Source organism: Lacerta agilis, chromosome 15, assembly GCF_009819535.1.
Source record: "Lacerta agilis isolate rLacAgi1 chromosome 15, rLacAgi1.pri, whole genome shotgun sequence".
NCBI lineage: Eukaryota > Metazoa > Chordata > Lepidosauria > Squamata > Lacertidae > Lacerta > Lacerta agilis.
The window spans coordinates 25,994,604-26,010,405 of NC_046326.1; the positions used below are offsets into that span (position 1 = coordinate 25,994,604).

A 15,802-nucleotide genomic window follows, 5' to 3' on the forward strand; every position below is an offset into this window, starting at 1 on the left:
CTGGGGCTGATGGGAACTGGAGTCCAACAACATGGGGGGGGGGTGACAGCTTCCTCTCACCCCTGCTGCAGGCTAATCCACAGCTCCCAATCCTTCTGTTTCCCTGTTGAAAAAGTATGAATGTAGGTTAGATAGTTTTCTCTTTGATTTGTCCACATGCAGTGACAGAGGGCAGGAACAGACCCTTTACTTTAACGCCTGATTATGACTTTTTTTAAAAGGCAGGGGCTAAATACTTGCTTTTTTTAAGGCAGAGGTTAAATACTTGCTGTGTCCTTCTGGAACTGTGAAATCCAAAAGCCAAAGAGAAATCGCCAAGAAAACAAACCTTCCGGAGCTAATCTCCTGGCTGCATTTTGCTTCAGCACTTTCTGCTGAGAACAGCAAGTATCTCATTATCCTCCTTAGACTCTTAAATTGGACTGGGCAGATAGTGGAATATATAGTGTGTTATCTAACAGCACACATCCAGAAAGAAGCTACAGTCCTGTCTCAACCGGGGCAAAACCAGAAGCACCTGGTGTCTAGCCAAGGAGCCTCATGACTGAAATGCAGATCTTGTAATTCCTAATCCAACATTCAAATACAGGGCTCACCAGCCTTTTGTGGGCCAATGGCCACAGATGGAATTCTGAGAAAGGTCTGTGGGGCCCATTCAAAAAAGGACTTCTGGGGTAGCATAGTATTTACTATCACAGCTTGTTGGCTCTTCGGGCCATAGCATAACACAAAATGGCCACCGCATCTAAAGGAGTAGAAAAAGCAGAGCCCCAAAATGTGGTGGGTATGTCCCTCAGCAGATTAAATAGCAATACATCAGCCACTGTAACATTACCCACAGTGAGAAACTCTTTGCACCTCTCCTCTGTTCAAGACAGATGGGAAGGAAACACTAGAACTCATGGAATAACAGTAGAATGCATGGACATCCAATGGATATGTTGGAAGATTCAAGAAAGATATGCAGTGCTTAGTTAAACTATAGAGATCACTTCCATAGGAGGCGGTGATGACCACTTACTTGGATGGCTTTAAAAGTGGATTGAACAAATTCGTAGGGGAGGGCACAATCAAAGGTGACTAGCTATGATGTATTCAACATACGTTTCTGAATACTGTACCACTTGCTGGAAGCCACAGAGGGGGGTTTGCTCTTGCAGGGAGCAGTACAGGATCTCAACACCTGGGGCATGCATGTGTGTGCTGGGGGCAGGTGGAGGGAGCAGAGTGTGGCCGTGGCAGCCCATGCCCTCACCACCAACCGAGCTATGGCAGTCTGAGCGAGTGTCAGGGAATGGTCCAAACAGGAGGATTGGGAAGTGTATCCTCAGTCAGATCGGCTTCTTTTCGAAGAGGAGGGGGGAGAGATTTGCCCCCCTTCTCCCCAGCTGTTTCAACAGGAGAGAGAGAGAGCCTTAGAGAGCCTGTGTTATACCCCCCCTCCCCTTCGGCTCTTACTGTAGGTCTCTCCATATTAGAGAACAGAGAGTGCAGAGAACTTCCCGTTGGTGCCCAGGATGTTGTTGGGGATGAAGGGGAAGAGCTCAGAGTAGCCAACACCTCTCTTTGTGGAGAGATGGATTCTTGCTTTGTAACCAGATGACTGAATAAAATACAATATAAAATACAAACTGCTTGTGATTCTTGCCTATGAAGTTACTGGGAGTCGAGAGGACTCTCCACACATGACAGCGAGGCGAGCAGAGGGGAGGAAGAAAGAGGCTCAAAGCCACCCCACAATGAGGGCAGACCTGAGGGCTGTGACGCCCCAGTTGCAAAGGAGCAGGTGGCTGCCAGAGTCTCTGCTCTCCTCTATGGGTAGTGGTTGCGCACTCTCCTTCCCTCCCTCTCGGCTGGCCCAGGGGTAGGGCACATGCTGGAGTCCCTTCATGGCCATGAGGAGGAGGAGGCAGCGCAGCTGCCCCAGTCTTGAAGGCTAGGCCAGACCAGGCCACAGCTTGGTGAGTGACAGAGCCTGTCATAGGGTCACCTGGTGGTGCCCCCTTTCACCTATTCAAAAAATTGTGCCCATGCTATGTCCCCGGGCTCTTTCCCTTGGGTCCTGCTTACAGGTTTCCCACAGGCATCTGTGAGATTGATCCAGCAGGCTCTTATTATCTTCTTATGAGAGTCAGCATCCAATCCTGGCACCCAGTAGAACGTGGGCGTGTTCAAGGGGCAGGAGGTTTAATGGAGAAGATGCTGAGCTGGGGGGGGGGGAATCCCCAGCTGGTGCCTCCAACAATCCTGTCCATGACATGCACGATAGTATCTAAAGAGGGAGGTCCCCACAAGACCATTAAGTCCATTGTCTAAAATAGTGTATCTCAAACTTTTCTAGGTCACCGCCCTCTTGGTTCCATAGACTCATGCCGGGTGCATGATACCCTATAAAAAGTATTCTTCAGAATAGCAGTGTGTACAAGCTACTGAGGAAGATATTAACACAGTAAAAATTAGTAACAATTATCTGCACATTGGTTCAAAATCTTATTAAAACTATTTGGTTTATTTAATTCAACGAAATTGCTGATCTCAATGCAGTGATACCAGCTTTTCAAGGTCTAATAGTCATTTACAAACTCAAACTCCTTCTTGCTGCCCCCTTGCCTCTTAGCAATCCCCAGTAACCCCACTGCCCCCAAGGGCAATTTGGGAACCACTGGCCTAAAATTACCATGGTGGCTAAGGTGCCAGGTTGGTGGCCCTTACAATCTAACAATTTCGCTGTCCTGACACTCTTTTATTCCCCTGCTGCTGCTTTGATCTCCTTATATTGTATTTCATGGTGGAGTCACATACTTACGATGCTTTATAAATGTATATAATTAAACCACCTTGAGAGAGCTGTTTGCAGAAAGACAGCATATAGGTTTTTAAGAATTAATTAGCTAGCTAGTTAGCAAATGGGGTATTCAGGTCTCCCTTTCCTCCAGCAATGTTAATGCTCAGCATACTTGGATAGCCCGTTAGGCAATTGCAACAAGGAAGTGATGGGGCAGAAGTCACCCGCACCTGCTTTCCCGGACTCCCCTCCTCTCTCCTCCCTCCCTTCACCAGCTGGAGAGCAGAGCCTTAAAGCTCTGGCATTTCTCCCACTTAAGGGTTCACAATGGGTCACCTTGAAGCGAACAGGAAGGGGCCAGCCCTGACACATTTTTGCAGCCAGGGACATGATTGAAATTTTCTGCCTGTGAAGCAAATAATTACTTTACAAGACACATGCTTATACAGACGGTGGGGGGAGCAACGTGTCGCTGGTGCGTGCGTGTGTGTGTGTGCATGTGAGAGATGGCAGCGTGGGGAGAGGCATGCTGATGCTTCATTTTATGAACTGCCTCTGGAATCTAGGAGTATACAGTGTATGTGTTAGCACTAATGTAAATTGAACAGTTAATGTGCATAGCAACCGGCCATTGTGCACAGTCACCAGGATTCACGGAGCATGTGCACAGGATCTACCCATGAAGAGGGAATTGTGCACAATTCCCAGTCAATATACAAAGCTGCATGGGGGAGAGAGGAAAGAGGCATGGGGGAGAGAGGAAAGAGGCATGGGGAGTCTTTGGGTTCTATCCTGCATTATCACAGAAGGAACACCCCCTACCTACCCTGTTATCTTCAATCATTGAAGTAAGCCAGAAGGCATGGCCATGTGTTATCCATGACTATCGAAGACAGTCCTGTCCCACCAAGAACTGTAGCAAGGGATTTCTGGAGGGGGGATATATTTCACTGGCTTTGCTCCAGGCATGCATTTCCACCAAAGGGAACACATCAAAGGGTTTCTTCCCTTTGGATTACCACCTAATAGAAACACCTGAAGCTACCTTATACTGAATCAGGCCATCTGAATACCCAGCTCTGTGGGTACACTGACTGGCAACAGCTCTGTAGTAAGTCAGGCAGGAGTCTTTCCCAGCTGGAGATGTGAGAGATTCAACCTAAGACTTTTGGCATGCAAAGCATGTGTTCTACGGCTGAGCTACAGCCCTTCCTTGGGGAGTAGCAAGGTCAAAGGCCATCCTCTGAGCTGGGATTTTGTTTGCTCCCCAACCCCAACTCCCCTTCCCACAAGGTGCTTAGCAGTATCAAACAGAGTGTTTTTGCTCTACCTGAAGTGCTTCATTTCCGGCGTTGTGTATTGATTGCGGGATATATATTATTAATTTATTGGGGGTTTTTCTGTTTTGATTTGTAAGCTACCTTGGGACTTTTACAGGCGAAAAGGATGGATAAAAACATTTTTAAATGTTAGCGCAGTGAATAAGCCTTCCGTTGTGACTGTTTACCTCCGTGTTTTCCTGCTGCTCCCAGAAGGCTTAACTTTTTCGAACGTGGATGTCCCCCAGATCCAGCAACTCCTTTCAACACCACAACAGAACCTTTCCCCCTACCTCCACCGCCTCGCTGTCTTCCCCACCTAGCCGAGGGCACACCAAGAGTCCTCTGCCCATTCCCGACACTCATTATGTTTGTATTGATGGCCTTCCACCTCCCCGTTCTGCCAGAAGATTCAAAGGCACAGACCTTTGCGGCGTGAGTGAATGGTTTTTGTCAGTATTCAGTGTGTTACAGGAGAAAGCATAATACATTCTGGCACTCAATTGAATATGACATGATAATGAATGTTAACATCATGTGCGCCCCTTTGCCAACAGAGGGGAAAGTCATGTTAGATTACAGCTAAACACGGCAGCAGGGTGAATTCCATTTGCCTGCTTCTCTGTCTCTCTCTCTCGCCTCCTTCCCTGCACTCAATCTCAGCCTGAGAGATACCATTACTGCTGTCTGGCAATCACAGAGATGGCCACTGATCCAAACAGGAACTCGGGGAGCTCGGCTGCTCTGCTCCTTTGAATTAGGGTTTGTGTGCATGTCTCCCCGTGTCCCTTCACTAGTCTTCAAGGCTGGGCACATGGCTATCTAGGAACCCACCAGGTTAATCAGAAGGCAGGGCTTCTGAAAGGTGTCTGTTTGGAAGGGGCCATCTCTATGGACGTGTACACCGAAGGTCCCAGGTTCAATCTTCAGTAAAAAGGATCTCAGGTGCTGGAGAAAGCCTTAGGCTGAGATCTTGGGGAGCTATAATGTGTAGGGTAAGCACAGTAGGGGGAGAGGGTTCTTGTGCTCGGGTCATGCTTGAGGGTTTCCCAAAAGGGGCACCTGGTTGGCCACTGTGAGAACAGGATGTTGGACTAGATAGGCCATTGGCCTGATCCAGCAGAGCTTTTCTTATGGTCCTATGATTTATTGATGCAATATATATATATATATAACACCCTCCCAAAGGAGCCATGGATGGAAGCCGCTTTGTCCGCCAGGGAGGACAGTTTTGAGCACGATGGGCCAATGGCCTGACTGAGTCATTAGGCAAGGATGGGGAACCTGCGTAACCCCAACACTAAATATTGCCCCAGCTCCCATCAGACCCAGACAGGGTGGTCAATGGTCAGGGGACATTACAGTTGTGATCCACCAATATCTAGAGGGTACCATATCGATTACGGTGGCACCTTGGGTTACAGATGCTTCAGGTTACTGACTCCGCTAACCCAGAAATAGTACCTCAGGTTAAGAACTTTGCTTCAGGATGAGAACAGAAATCGTGCGGCGGCAGCAGGAGGCCCCATTAGCTAAAGTGGTACCTCAGGTTAAGAACAGTTCCAGGTTAAGAACGGACCTCCAGAACGACTTAAGTTCTTAACCTGAAGTACCACTGTACATCTGAATTAAGCAATAGGCTGTGGTTCTCAAACTTTTTCTTTTCTCTGGGCCACACTTTCAGAATAAAAATTTGCTCACGCCATAGCCAATTTTTTTATTGAGAAGAAATACACTGAAAACAAAAAAAGAAACAACTCCTAGCCATGCTTGATTTATAACACAGAACACCACTACTTTATATTATGATCATGGGATGTCCAGAAAGTCTGGGTTAATTCTGAGTTAAGCAAGGACGTGTTTCTCTTTTTTAAATGCCACTTTGAAGCACTCCTGCTTCCAGCAATACCACCCTACTCTTTCTATTTTTCTCCCACTGGGAAGCACACATCAACTTTTGCATTTGTGATATTCTCTCTCTCTCTCTCTCTCTCTCTCTCTCTCTCTCTCTCTCTATATATATATATATATATATATATATATATCAACTCAAAACAATTTACAAAAAAAGATAAAACAGTAAAACTGTGAATAAGAAAAACTAACAACAATACTGTAAGTTTTTTAGAAAGTCATAGTAGCAATAGAATAAAAAACAAATTCACATCCACGTTCTAAACATCTGGATTTAGTTGTTGTTCAGTCGTTCAGTCGTGTCCGACTCTTCGTGACCCCATGGACCAGAGCACGCCAGGCACGCCTATCTTTCACTGCCTCCCGCAGTTTGGCCAAACTCATGCTAGTCGCTTCGAAAGCACTGTCCAACCATCTCATCCTCTGTCGTCCCCTTCTCCTTGTGCCCTCCATCTTTCCCAACATCAGGGTCTCCAAAGTACTGAATAGGCTTGTCTAAACAAAACTCTCTTTTTTTTGCAGGCACTGAAAACAGTACTGTGAAGGTGCCTGCCTAAAATCAATAGGCAGGGAGTTCCAAAATGTGGGTGCTAGCACACTAAAATATCATGATTCCCCCCCCCCAATATATGTACCTTATTGATGTTTTGAATAAACATGGAAAGGCGAAATCCAAGCACTGGTTAGTTGAAAGCTGTGAAACTGTTGATCTAAGCCCTGTATTCAGTTGCGGCTGGGTGGGGAGGGGAATAGCTTGAATGACACCTTGTCTTTAATAAAAGCTGCTAAGCACAAGTATATGTTTGTTTTCCCCATGTCAACAATTTGCAAACACACCTGGCACAGCAGCCAGGCTAAAGATAAGCAGGCCTGAGTCTGACTGATGATGGCATGGAAGAACCTCATGTGCTTTGCTTTGAGAACCAAGACAGAAGAAAATTAGGGTATTGATGCAATAAAATTGATATTATTGAAATTTTGGTATTATTGTTTAGGGGTGCTAGGTGAGGGGCAGTGCCTCTGGTGGGGGAACACATCATGCTTCATGTTTGCCTGCCTTTGGTCTCCACCCTGTGGCTCCTGGAAGCATGAGACAGAGACCACAACCCAGGAATGGCTTCGACTGGCTGGCTAAACCAGGTGAGGGTTTCAAATCCTTGGTGAGTTAGGGACTTCCCCTGCATGTGAAGCTAGGCTCCAGCAGATTGAGAAGACAAGACCAATAGTTGGCCCAACAGTCAAGAAGACAGTTTCTGCACATGCGCTAAAGAGACGTGAGGGCCAGGCGGAGCTCATCAACCTTCAAAGGCAGCCCATTTAGGGGAAGAAAAACTCTGATCCTAAACCTCTGCTGTCATGTGGGACATCTTTAGGATAAGAAAAGGCTAATGAGTAAATCCTACACAAATCTGGCGTGGAGTCCCTAAGGTGGTTGGATGGTGCCTTATATGCCTCCTTCTGGCAACTCCTGTGAGCCAGTGAGGTGTAGTGGTTAAGAGCGGAAGACTCGTAATCTGGTGAACCGGGTTCGATTCCCCTCTCCTCCACATGCAGCTGCTGGGTGGCCTTGGGCTAGTCACACTTCTCTGAAGTCTCTCAGCCCCACTCACCTCACAGAGTGTTTGTTGTGGGGGAGGATGGGAAAGGAGAATGTTAGCCGCTTTGAGACTCCTTCGGGTAGTGATAAAGCGGGATATCAAATCCAAACTCTTCTTCTTCTTCTTCTTAGCCAAGCTGGTGCCAGACATATTGCTCTGCTTTCCTTTGGACTACATCAGTGAGGCTGAGAGGGGGGTCTTGTAGTCTGGGCAGCCTATGTCTTCCATACACACTGAACCCCAGCTAATGCAGTGATTGGACTTCACCCCCGGAGATGCACTCCATTGTCTCTCGAGGCAGATGGGTGCCCACAAAAGAAAATGTGTGTGTGTGTGTGTGTATGTATTTGTGTGTGTTTTTCAATCATAAATAATTGCGGCTGCATTCACACCCAAGATTTAAAGCACATTTAATGCACATGGCTGCCTGCAAAGAATCCCGAGAACTACATTTTTCCCCTTCAAAGAGCTGCAACTCTCGGCACTCTTAACAGGCCACAGTTGCCAGGGCAGTCATGTCTTTTAAATGCATTTTGAATGTATGCAGCCCTGGACTTTTTTGGACTTGGCCACCCAGTGGTGAGCAAGGAGCATTGCAGTTCTTGCCTACCTCACCTGCACAGCCCCACCTCCTTAATTTAAATGCTTGCTGTTTTTATTGCCTAGAAAGAAATGATGGTACAAGTAAGCCCATTGCATGACTACATCCATTGCATTGACAGGATGCAAAGCCCCCCTCTTACCCCTGCGAAACTCACCTGGAGCCAGCATAGGTTAAGCAGCAGAGGAAGCTCCCTTAGATCCATTGATCCATTTAGCTAAAACAAAATAAAATAAAAAATTCCTTCCAGTAGCACCTTAGAGACCAACTAAGTTTGTTCTTGGTATGAGCTTTCGTGTGCATGCACACTTCATCAGATGTGCAAGTGTGCATGCACACGAAAGCTCATACCAAGAACAAACTTAGTTGGTCTCTAAGGTGCTACTGGAAGGAATTTTTTATTTTGTTTTGTTTTGACTATGGCAGACCAACACGGCTATCTACCTGTAACTGGATCCATTTAGCTAGTTTTGCTTCCCATTGACTGAGAGTGCTTCTCTAGGGTTTCAGCCATGAGTCTTTCCCAGCCTTACCAGAGATGTTTGGGACCTTTTTCAAGCAAAGCAACTGGGAAAGAGCCACTTTCTCCCAAGCTAAAACACAGGCAGAAGACTCTCTAATCCATGAGCCCTAGGTCCCTGCTTTCCCCTTATGACACAATTCAGCAGTGGTTAAAGAAAAGTTTCCTCCCTCTTTGGATCACGCTAGAACTCACGGACGTCCAATGAAGCTGAGTGTTGGAAAATCCAGAAGGGATAAGAGAAAGTCCTTATGCACACACTTAAACTATGGAACTCACTCCCACAGCAGGAAGCAGCGTTGGCCACCAACCCAGGTGGCTATAAAAGAGGTTTAGACAAATTCATGGATGAGAGGACTATTGATCTTGCTAGCCATGATGGCTGTGCTCTGCCTCTTAGTCTGAGGCAGCAGTGCTTCTGAATACCACATGTAGAAGCTACAGGAGGAGAGAGGGCTCTTGTGTTTGAATCCTGCTTGCTGGCTTCCCACGGACAACTGATGAGAACAGGATGCTGGACTAAATGGGCCATTGGCCTGATCCAGCAGGCTCTTCTCTTGTTCTTTTGTTCTTTCACATGCCCAAACCATCTTTATCACTGCCGGCATCTCCATTTCTATAGCACTTTATAATGTTCATCCAGGGACTAAACTGCTACTCTGTTCATAAGAACACAGCAGAAGCCCTCATCGCCAACTTTCAGATGCCAGCTGAAAACTTTTCTGTTCTGTGCAGGAAATCAAGAATGCATCCTTCCACGGTGGTTAAACAAGGTCTGATTTTAATTTTTTTAATAGGTTTCTATTGTTCGGTTTGCATGCTTTTATTGCTGGAAAAAAACAGCTTTGATATATCTTTAGGACAATATTATGTTCTAATATGAACATAAACACAGGAAGGGGGCTCATATCAAGCCAGACCTATTAGCCCAGCAAAAGCAATATTGTATATATGGACTGGCACAGCTCTCCAGGGTTTCGGGTGACAGCAGGTTCCCAGACAAACCTGGAGACAAGAACATACGGAGATCTTGCTGGATCAGGCCAATGAGCCATCTAGTCCAGCATCCTCTTTTCAAGGGGTCCACCCAGATGCCCCAGTGGGAATCCCCCAAGTGGGATCCAAACACAAGAGCCATGCTTTCTCCTCCTGGGGTTTCCGGTAGCTGGGATTCAAGAAGAATTACTGCCTCCAACTGTGGAGACAGAGCACAGCCATCGTGGCTAGTAGCCACTGATAGCCATCTCCTCCATGAATTTGCCTAATCCTTTTTTAAAAAGCCATCTTAGTTGGTGGCCAACACTGCTTCCTGTGGTTGGGAGTTCCATAGTTCAACTCTGTGTTGCAATATCCACCCTGAATCTTCCAACATTCAGCTTCATTGGATGCCCACGAGTTCTAGTGTTACGCGAGAAAGAAACTTCTTTTCCTGCACAATTTCTCCATGCCACACGTAAACTTCTATCATATCACACCTCTTTGGATTTGAATCTGGGACCTTCTTGTTTGCAAAGCATGTGCTTTACCAACGATTCATTAAATATCCCCATTGATGGGACTGGAACAATGCAAGTGGGGGGAAATAAGATAATGCCCCCTTCACTGCAATGGGGCAGCAAGTCTTAGCTCTGCTGCAGATTTTTCCCACACCCGTGGGATTGCTCGGTGATAAAGATTACATCCTACAAAATATCAAATGCTCCATGTGGCATAGATATGCATCTTTTAGATGTGTAGTTTGAGACCAGTGTTGCTAAATTATGTATCCCTCAATCCTCTGGAGCATGCCTTATAAAATTTGATGTCTCCATTCCCTCTGCATGTCATATATTTAACAAATTTTTGCCTTCCATCCTGGCTGCAAATTTATATCCGAATGCCCAGAAAAAAAAATATTTTTGTCACTATCAGTAGATTCATTATAAATGACAAGCATATGAAACTGTCATATACCGAGTCAGACAATTGACCCATCTATCCCAGTTGTGTCTGGTCTGAATGGTAGTGGCTCTCCAGGGTTTCAGGCAGAAGTCCTTCCCAGCCTTCCTCCAAGAAAGGTTTTGGAATGAACATAGCAGGAACTGAACCTGGAACCCAGCGTGGACTCTGTCCACTGAGCTATGGTTACGGCCCCACCTTGAGATTCATACCGTATCCCTATAATATTTCTTCCAGTACTTTTCTAAGTCCAAATAAAGAAGATCAATTGCAGGAATTATGGCACCACCACAAGTTGTTATCTTGGGATACTTGCAAGGTGTAGGCTCCAAGCAAGTAATTGAAGTGGTGTATCATTTGTTAATGGCTGCCAGGGTTTTCATAGCACAGGGCTGGAAAGAAGCAGAAGTTCCACCTGTTGCATTATGGGAAATTCAGGCAGTAGTCTTAGAGACACTTGCACGGGAGCAGAGATGAGGGAGAATTTTCATTCAGCTCACACTGAAAGGTAAATCTATCACATTTTCAGTTTCTGAAACAATGAGAACCAAAACACAGTAGTCCTGCTTATCCATTATTATTATTTCTGAAACAAAATAGGAAACAAAATAGGAAATTCTTTCCAGTAGCACCTTAGAGACCAACTGAGTTTGTTCTTGGTATGAGCTTTCGTGTGCATGCACACTTCTTCAGATACACTGAAACAGAAGTCACCAGATCCTATTATTTTTGATGCAGTTCTCCAACTAACCAGCATTTACAAAATAAAAAATATGCATATATTAGGAGAAAGTTTCCATAAAATAAGATAGAAAAACACATTATAATGGGGGGGGTGCATGTGCAAAATTTATTAGGAGAAATTTGCACTTGTGATGAATTTTTATGAAGGTTTTATTTATGTAAAAAAAAAAAAAAGCAATTGCAGAATGCTGCAGAAATGGGGAGAACAGGATTTAAGGTTAGAAGAAAAAGGAACCGAGAGACCTAAAACTGAGCATATCTTTCCATCCCTGCCAAGGAGCAACTCCCATTTAATTCAATGGTGCTTTAATTCTGAATAAACCAGAATAGGATTAGGCTGTTAATGCAACATTTCCAACCTACATTTGAAAGGCTCAAAATAAGTATCTAGGAAACATGGAACACACTAATAATTTTTCTCAATATTAGAATAAACACAACCAAGTGAGAGTTAATAGCTGGGTCAATTTCTTTGAATAATGAAGAATGCTCTAGGAGAGAAAGAGAGCATTTAGTATTTCAGTAGTTGTGAACTGGTGTGTGTGTGTGTGTGTGTGTGTGTGTGTGTGTGTGTGTGTGTGTTACCAACTCTATGGGGCTAAAGGCACCTTGGCCCCATCAATATTTGCTTTAATGGGGCTGGGGCCCCTCAATCTTCAAGTGCACACACAAAGCAAACTGCGCACCGCAGGTCTAATGGCCGGCTCCTCCAGTGTGCTTGGCCTCCTGCGTCATGCACACAAGTGACATTGTACATGCGCAGTGAGCATTGCAGGGCCCCAATCTTGGGGGAAAGCCAGTACTTCAGGTGTGTGGGTGCGTGTGTGGGTGTGTGTGTGTGTGAGGGGGGGTTTGTGCATTTTTAACTTTTTAATATATATTTTTTTAAATACCAAAATCTCTTAGAACACTGCATGCAACACTTTGGGGCCACATTCCTCTGTGGAGAACCTTCTGGGTGCCAGACATTTCTGTGGTAGGTGGGACCAGTGGCAAAAAGACTGAGTTTATAGAAGCCTGGATGCAGTAAGGCACTTGCCAAGATATGGGAAAGAATTCTAGGATTCTGTTGAGGTGCAAATCAAAGGCTCTGTTGGTCAGTTGGTTAGAGCGTGGTGCTGATAACACCAAGGTTGCAGGTTCGATTCCTGTATGGGACAGCTGCGTAGTTCTGCGTTGCAGGGGGTTGGGGGTTGGGCTGGATGAACCTCAGGGTCCCTTATGATTCTATGATTCTATAACTGTCCCATTGGGGCATCTGGTTGGCAAGTGTGAAAACAGAATCGAGAGCCAGTGTGGTGTAGTGGTTAAGAACGGCAGACTCGTAATCTGGGGAACCGGGTTCGCGTCCCCACTCCTCCACATGCAGCTGCTGGGTGACCTTGGGCTAGTCACACTTCTTTGAAGTCTCCCAGCCCCACTCACCTCACAGAGTGTTTGTTGTGGGGGAGGGAGGGAAAGGAGAATGTTAGCCACTTTGAGACTCCTTCTGGTAGTGAAAAGCGGGATATCAAATCCAAACTCTTCTTCTTCTTCCTGGACCAGCTGGGCAGTTTGCCCTGATCCAGCAGGACTCTTCCTGTGTTCTTATGTAGATTTTCCACTTATCAAAACTCACATGGTTTCTCAGGGATCTCTTTTAAAAATAAGTGTGTGGCGGGGGGGGGAGAGGACTTTTTTGGACTTCAACTAGAAAAGAATACAGATGGCTATTTGGAACAATTGTGCAACATGCATTTTCTTGTCTGTGCGCTTACTATTTTGCAATATGTCTCTCCCATCCTGCTTTTCCTTTCTCCCTGGTGAAACCCAGTATCCTATCCAGCCTCTTCTCTATCACCCTTAAGGTTGGCTTTTGCACCTGGGCATCCTATTCATCTGTGTCTCCTGGCCCCTGGACTACTTGGCTGGCTTCACACACCATTGCAGAGGGCCCGGAAAGTTAGGAGAGAAAAGGGGGGGCAGAGAGAGAGAGGCTGGAGCTTCTGCACCAGCTGCCCAGATACACCTGTGCCTGCTATATTTATCACTGTCTCATTCGGGGCTCCTGCAGTTATATTTAGGAGACGGTAGAGAAGCAGCAGAGACAGTAAAACAAACAGCAGCAATCAAGAGGCTGCAATGCGGCTCCGTTTGCCAGCTCCGAGCTGATGAGGTTCAGCACTTAATCACAGGTAGGGGGGTGGCTTGAAAAGATAACGGGCCTGTAATCATGACACCGTGAACTGGGGTGGGCGGAGGAGGGTATTCTTTTGCACTAGGTGCAGATGGAGAAAGTGGAGCAGTCCCAGCAGAAATGGAAAATACTAGAGAGGGACAATAGACGAGCAAGATTGGGTAGGCTGCATTTCAAAGCTGCTGTCCAAAGCTGAAGAGTAACAAACATCAATAGAGTAGCCAGGTGCAAAACAACAACAACAACACAGGACTCGTGCACCTTTAAGACTTGGGAATTTCGGTATGGGCAACTTGTCTTGCAGCAATTAAAGGTACAGGAGCGCTGCCCTCTTTTGCACCTAGGCAGCCAACACGTAAAACTGCAGGATCTGGTATCAAGTGCATGTCTTCAACATTTCACAGATGCCAAAAGGGACTCACATCCAATCTGTTTTGTGCTCCTGTTCTCATACTGAGGATAACTGCTGGGGAAACTCACCATCCAATGAAGTTGAAGGTTGGAAGACTCAAGAGAGATAAAAGAATGTACACTTCACGCAGCTCATAGTTTCCTAGGGAACTTGCTCACACAGGAGGCAGTAAAGGCCACCAACTTTGATGGCTTGAAAAGAGTTTTAGGCAAATCCACGTAGAATAAGGCTATTGATGGCTACTAGTCACCCAAGGAGAGTGCAAAGCACGCCTGGCAATGGGTGAGGCTCAGGAGGGTGTGTGGCTAGGGAGTGTCCCAAGGGCCAGACAGAGAGACCTGTAGGGCCACATTTGCCCCCTTGGGCGTGAGGGTCCCCATCCCTGGCTTCCAAAGCAGGCAGTGCAACTGCTAATTATGCATCATATTCTCAAAGTAACCACTGCATCCCAGTTTTGGGGCAAATCCAGCACTCTCTTTCTGGCTTCTTCTGTCTTTCTGCAAATTCAAACAGCAACTGATATTTCTTTACCCCTCCCATTAGCTGAAGATGGTGGCATTCCAAAGGCTGGAAAGAGAGATCGTGAGAAATGCTCAACCACAAATTTTGCCCTTTCATGAAACCCCTGATCTTGTGCATGGTTGCACGGAATCTTATTTCAACTAATCAAGGCAGGGAAGGGGGCGGGGAAACTATTAACAATCCTGAGCATGGCTATAAAGACATGAAGCATTGCCAATGTTTTTACCTGCTCCTGCATTTTTTAGGACTGCAGACACAAGTGATAAGGCTGAATTCGATGCTGCGAAAAGCCTCGCCTGCTGATTTTGGCATCTCAAACTGCTGCAATGGGCACAAGAGTAGACCAGATCTGTTGGCAACCCCAGAGGCAAGGACTTAGCCGTGGGGTGATGCTTCTCTTCTCCTCACCCTCCTGACTAGGGAGGTGGTCCTGCCAGGCCTTCAGAGCAGCTGGTCCTTCCTTCCCAAAGCAGCTCAGCAGCATTAAGGGACAGTCTGAGCCAGGTGTGCCATTGAGCCGCAGCTGCTGCTCTGCCAACCCTCCCTGCTGCATTATCTTCATTCCTAAACAAACATGAATGAGGAAGGGGGGGTGCAGGTGGTCCTGAAGCAAGTTCCTCCAGCAGAAAATAAATATGAGAGGCGGCTCCTGGTGTGAGCTCTCCTGGGTCTGCTGGAAGGGCAGCTCAGTGACCTCTTCCCATCCATCACCCATCTTACCAGGGCTGTGATATGCCTCTCTTCCCACTCCTCCCCCCCCCCCCTTGCTGGCTCATAGTCGTGCCAGAGGGAAAGAGAGGCGCTCTGCTTTCCCTGCAGCCACATTGACTGCCTTGCAGTCACATTACAGAGGCTCGCTGCTCACATTGCAGAGGCATCGATCACCCCAGTCCAAGTGGAGGGCGAAAGAGAGAGAGAGAGAGTTTGCTGGTATCACATCAGATCAGAAGGGAAGTGGCTTACACTACAAGGGCGAGTTGCTCCTGAGCAGCAAAGGCTGTGATATCCCAGTTAACTGTCATTGCAGTGCAGGGTGGTGCTGCAATGGGAGATCCATGATGCATCTTTCAACTCCCGGCTGCATCAAAGAGGTGGCTCAGAATCATGCCCCCTTGCAGCTGCTCCCGCTCCCCACTGTTTGGTTGGCCAAGCTCCTCTGCTGAGTGGCACCATTGGAGCAATGGAGAAAAGGGCTGCGGAAGGAGCAGGGGCAAGGAGCCAAGACTGCTTCATGCCTCGGTGCAACATGGAATTCAGAAGTACAGGGCGGAGA

At 46.6% G+C, this 15,802-nt stretch overlaps 1 non-coding gene across 1 annotated transcript; it reads left to right on the forward strand.

Annotated features, from left to right (window-relative positions):
• Positions 1-12,506: 12,506 nt before the first annotated feature.
• TRNAI-GAU lies at positions 12,507-12,579 on the forward strand. Its single transcript has one exon. It is a non-coding gene; the product is annotated as a tRNA-Ile (tRNA).
• The last annotated feature ends 3,223 nt before the right edge of the window (positions 12,580-15,802 follow it).